This window comes from Zingiber officinale, chromosome 8A, assembly GCF_018446385.1.
Source record: "Zingiber officinale cultivar Zhangliang chromosome 8A, Zo_v1.1, whole genome shotgun sequence".
Lineage (NCBI taxonomy): Eukaryota > Viridiplantae > Streptophyta > Magnoliopsida > Zingiberales > Zingiberaceae > Zingiber > Zingiber officinale.
The window spans coordinates 62,456,588-62,461,597 of NC_056000.1; positions in this window are offsets into that span (position 1 = coordinate 62,456,588).

The window sequence follows — 5,010 nt, forward strand, 5'->3', positions numbered from 1 at the left end:
TGTAGTACTAACCACCTTTCCAAACCATGGTGTGGGCATTGTCTGAGCATACTATTGTATCTATCCCAAGCTTCAAATAAAGATTTAGAGTCCGCTTGCTTGAAGCTTGCAATGAGATTCCTCATATGAGCCATTTTACTTGGAGGATAGAATTTGTCAAGGAATTGTTGCTCACATTGCTCCCATGTGGTGATGCTATTTGGAGCCAAAGAGTTTAACCATTGCTTGACTCTATCTCTCAAAGAGAACCTAAATAATAATAAGCGCACCGCCTCAAAAGGAACACCATTCATCTTCATTGTGTCGCATATCTCGTAAAAGACCTCTAAATGTTGGTTGGGATCTTTATACGGTCCTCCACCAAACTGATTTTGTTGCACCATAGATATAATTGCAGGTTTGATCTCAAATTGTTTGCTTCAACTGAAGGCTTTGAAATACTAGATTGAAAACCCCTAGCGTAAGATGCTGCATAATCATTTAGTGATCTATTAGCCATGATAGAATGTTCTTGTTCTTCTTGTTGTCTTTGCAGAATTTTTTTCTATGAAATGTTCTGTCTATCTCAGGGTCTAGAAGAAGAAGTTTTCCTGCAAAGTTAGATCTTCGCATACACAAGAACAAGATAGCAAGATATGTTTACAAAAGAAAAAGAAGAAAGAGACTAAATCCAAAGAAAAATAGAGAAAAGTTAAACAAAAATGTTAGAATAAAAAATGCAGAATTAGAATTACAACAAAAAGAATTGACAAGAATATTATACAAGAAAGGAAAAACTTATGAAAACAGAATTCTAACAATTAGATTCAACTATGCAAATGAAAAGAAAAGAAAAGAAAAGTTATGTTTAGTCTAACTCAATTGATAATCCCTAATGTTATAGCGCAGTCCCCCGTAACGGCGCCAAAAACTTGTTGACCTCTGCAAGTGTACGGAAATGACGTAAGTAATAATAAGAGATATCGTATCCATAGGGACTGGAATAAGCACTAAAGATGTCTCAACACGAGTTAGCTAAACAACTAATCAATGGGTTGACAGAATCTAAGTGTAACTATGAAATGTAAACAAAGAAATGAAAGAATAAGAAACAAGGATAAGGGCAATGATAAAGGTATGTTCTAGGAGTTTTGGTTTCTTTGTAAGGTTCTTTAATATAAATGATCTACCAAATCTTATTCCTCATTTGTCCATCATTTGTAGAAGGTTGTCGGTTCTCTTTTGCAATAGACAACCGGCCTAGGACTGAAATATATCTAAACGTGATCAATTAAAAATGAATCTATGTTGTCCTTACATGGGCTTGCCTGTCATGTGCGCCCCTCGAAAAATCAACATCGAATTCATCACTCCTCAACCGCATCAAGATACAATATATAAACACATACAATCTATCATACCCTCTTGAAATACCTAATTTCCCCTTCAAGATTACCCCTCAAACGTCCTTACACGGGCATGTTCCTGTCACGAACGTCCCTCGGAAAATCGAATGAGAAATTGCCTCTACAAGATCCACAAGATATCCAAACATTCAATCAAGCATGGTACTTAAGCCCTAATCACAACAATCCACACAAGAAAGAATAGAAACAAACAGGGCAAAATCATAAAAATAGGAATCAGGCAAATCCACAAGAGTTTACATCAAATCTCCATTACAAATACTCCCTCCATCCTAGAACAAGAGATCTAATCCATGGAACAAGGAAAGAATCCCAAAGATAAGGAAAAGACAAGCATCTTGATCCCTAAATCCAAGAAAGAAAGGGAAGAAAAGCTTGTCTATGATGAAGAGTCATCTTTGGATCCAATCCTCTTTCGCCGGAGTCGAAACGTTAAAGATCCGCCCTTGATTCACCGAAAATCCTCCTAAGAAAGTGGAGGAACACCCAAATCTTCAATTCCCCCCAAAAGGGAGAAGACCCCCTTTGAAATGAAGAAGAAACCTTTATATAGAGGGGGAAATTCGGGCGTCACACGGCCCCAGGATCTGGTCGTGTGTGGGGCACGGCCTGGCTCACTCCCCTCTCTGTCTGTCTCACACGGTCGTGTGTGAGACACAGCCATGTCTGGCTCTGCCACTGCACTCCTTACACGGCTGTGTAGATCCACACGACCTGCACTGCCTCCGGCTCTGGAGTTCCTGCACGGGCCGTGTGATGCACACGGCCAGGGCATTCTTGGCTTCTGGAATTGTTGCACGGGTCGTGTGTAGCACACGGCCAGGGCATTCTTTGGCTCTGGAAGTCTTGCACGGTCGTGTAGTGTACACGACCTAGCTTCCTCTGGCTTCTCATCTTGGCACAGTCGTGTGAGGTTCACACGGCCAAGGCCACTTCCTTTCCTGCTGCAATCACACGGGCAGTGATCCACACACGGCCTGGGCAACCCCCCATGGCAGGGCAGTGTGAGGTACAATAATGGTGTCTTCCTCCTTTGCCTCGCTTGCAAATTTGCCCTTGAACACGAAACCTTCACCAAATTCGACTCTTGTGTACAGAAAATGCACAAAAGCAGATCTCCGAACAAAAAGAGTAAATATGCTAAAAGGAAAGCTGGAAGTACGAAAATACGTAGACAAAGCATATATAAAGTATGTGAATGTGCGTCAAAAAATGTCAAACAAGTGTATACAATCTACGCACATCAGCTAGCTGCGTCTTCTGCTCGACTCCTTATGCTCCTAAGCTTCTACACACTTAGACACAAGGTTAAAAACACACAGGACCTAACTTAACTTGTTGATTACACCAAAACAACCTTGGGGTTCCAACAATCTCCCCCTTTTTGATGTGAGCAACTCCAGTTAAGGTAGGGTAAATAGACATAAAGATAAACTAACTAATTTTGCAATTAAGTACAAAAAGATAGAAAAAGATAGAATTTTAATTTTGGTCTACCTCCCCCTAGACTTATACTTTTCCTTCTTCCCCTTTGATCACATCAAAAAATGGGGTTAAAATAAAAACTCTAAGAGAAAATTTTGAAATTTTTGAAAAATTTTGCAATAATTTTCAACGGGAAAAAAATATTCTAAATTAAAAAATTTCAAAGTAAAACTTTAAGTAAAGCTTTAAGTAAGAGAATTTTAAAAAAAAATCTAACTTAGGAAATTTTACAAAAATATTTTTGAAAATTTTTCTAAGTAAAAATTTAAGCAAAAATTTCTAATTTCAGAAGAGCTTTTAACTTAGGCAAATTTAGTTTTACGCAAAAAAAAAATCTAAGTAAAAAAAAATATTTTTGAAAATTAAAAAAAATGTTTAAAAGTCTTTTTAAAGCATTATTAAGGCCTTCTTGGTTATTGGAGCAACAACCACTTCCTTAGACAAAGTCTCATAAATAAACTCACTATTTAATTTTCTCGCTAAAAGCGTTAAATCCGATTAAAATTTTAATTAAGCAAGATTTAGGAACCCAATATAGGTTCTAGCCAACTGGATTAACTAAGAGTTTTTTAAGAACATATTTTTTTGAAATATTCTTAATTTGTCTCTTGTGATATCTAAAATACTAATTTAGATTATTAAATTTTCTAACATTGGTATTAGATGAGCATGCATGGTTATTTACTTGTACTTTTAAATTATCATTTTCTACTTTTAATTTTTCACTTTCTAATTTAATTCTGTCGAATTCTTCTATTTGGCAAGATTTAGCTAATATTATTTTTAAATTCATAATTTCTTTTTCTAATTTACAACAATCCTTAGTTAACAATTTAATAAACTTAAATAGTTTATTGGGAGGAAGCGATCGTACCTGACTTACTTTGTCGATCTCGTTGTCCGTTTCTCCCCCTGAACTGCTGCTATCTTCCGACGAGGCTCCCCCTTCATCGATGCTCTCGATACTCATTTCGGAAGAGCTTGACTCGCAGTTGTTGTCTTGATGACTTGCCATTAGTGCAAGTCCGGAGAAGGCTTCGACTTCTGATTCGGACGACGTTGTTGGTGGAAGATTCCCTAGGTCAAGGTTGACCTGGTTGACTGAGCTTGAATTGGTTTAAGCTTGAGTCTTGATGTTTGAGTTTCGATGTTTGACAATACATGGAGATTGCAGGTGCAATTCTTCATGTGGGGAGATTGTGAAGGAGAGTCAAGTAGGTCAAGGTTGACTGGATACTTGACTGGAAAATCCTGGTGAGTAAAGCCAGGTGAAAATCCTAACTAGGAGGTTAGGCAGAGAAGAAAATCCTGGTGAGTGAAGCCAGACAGATAAGAAGTCCTAGTGAGTGAAGCTAGGCAGAAGGAAAGTCCTGGTGAGTGAAGGCAGGTAGAAGGAAAGTCCTGGTGAGTGAAGCCAGGCAGATGAGAAGTCCTAGTGAGTGAAGCTAGGCATAAGGAAAGTCCTGGTGAGTGAAGCCATGCAGAAGAAAAGTCCTGGTGAGTGAAGTCAGGCAGATGAGAAGTCCTAGTGAGTGAAGCTAGGCAGAAGGAAAGTCCTAGTGAGTGAAGCCAAGCAGAAGGAAAGTCCAGGTGAGTGAAGCCAGGCAGATGTGAAGTCTTAGTGAGTGAAGCTAGGCAGAAGGGAAGTCCTCGTGAGTGAAGCCAGGAAAAGGAAATCCAGATGGGTCAAGGTTGACCAGACATCTGGTGAAAGTCCAAGTAGATCAAAGGGATTAACCGGATACTTGGCACGAGGAGAAAAGTCCAAGTGGGTTAAAGGGATTGACCGAACACTTGGTGAGGGAGTCCTAGCAGGTCAAGGATGATCGGATGCTAGGCATGATGTACCAACATGTCATGGTTGACCGGATGTTGGTTTAGGGGACTTTGGACTTGGTTTTGGGCAAAAACCATGAGCTGGATCGATCATCCGATCGATTGGCTCATGGCCAATCGATCGACTGATCGATTGGGTGAGTCCCCGCGACAAGCCTCCTCCCAATCGATCCCTGGATCAATTGGGAGAAGCTCACGATCTCACAGAATAGCTCTGGATCGATCGGCCGATCGATTCAGAGCCTCCAATCAATCAACCGATTGATTGGAGTTACGATTTCGC